The following is a 981-nucleotide window of genomic DNA, read 5'->3' as shown; positions in this document are numbered from 1 at the left end:
GGTAGCCAGGCACCATCTAGTTCTTCTGGTCTCATAGTCATGTAGGCTGAGGATTGCATGGTGTACCAGTTGCTTGGACTAATTGTTTCATTCTTCTTTGCTCTGGACAAGGAGAGACCCATCATTGCATCTAGATGGCTGCTTGCAAGCTTTTTAAGATCCCAGTCGCTACTTGCCAAAGTAGGATGTGGAACAATGTTTTATGTAGTATGTTATGCCAATTGAACTTGATGTCCGTTATGACTATGGTCCCAAGCCTAAAGGTCCAACTACCTGCTCCCTCTGGGTAGCTGGCTGTGTCCTAGAAGTGACTACAACCTTATCCCTTATCAGCTCTACTATACCCCTGGGAATTCTTACAGAACATAGAAATACATTTATGGAAACATTGTCTGCCAACCCTATATATGGTCTTGGGCCCACTCACCCCTGAATAGACATACCTAATAGTTCAGCCTGTCCACCCATCTATCCACCCATATATCCATGTTTGCTTTCACTGACAACACAGTACTGTATGTGCAAAAGGGTTCATCTTTGTTGTCTGTACTTCCCATGTACCTCTCTATGTCTTCCTCTTCCTCAGTGCCACCATGTTGATCACTCACATTTGGTACATTGCCTTTCTCTTCACCCAAATCAATACTCGTCTCTACCTATCTAACAGTGTTCCCTTCCCCCACCCCCACCTCTGGTAACCAAAAAGAAAATTTCCTTCCATATATAAACCTTTCCTTGAATTTTTATAATAATGGACTAATACAATATTTGTCCTGTGATTGACTTATTTCACTCAGCATAATGTTCTCCAAGTTCATCCATTGTTATGCAGTGTTTTTCAGATTCTATGTTATTCTTTAGGGTTGCATAGTATTCCATTGTGTGTATGTACCATAGTTAGGTTATCCATTCTTCAGTTGATGGGCACCTAGGTCGTTTCCATCTTTTGGCTATTGTAAATAGTGCTGCGATGAACATGGG

This window comes from Orycteropus afer, unplaced genomic scaffold (assembly GCF_000298275.1).
Source record: "Orycteropus afer afer isolate SDZICR_OR568_19922 unplaced genomic scaffold, OryAfe1.0 scaffold00387, whole genome shotgun sequence".
In the NCBI taxonomy this organism is placed as follows: Eukaryota; Metazoa; Chordata; class Mammalia; order Tubulidentata; family Orycteropodidae; genus Orycteropus; species Orycteropus afer.
Note: the sequence above shows the minus strand (reverse complement) of the source record.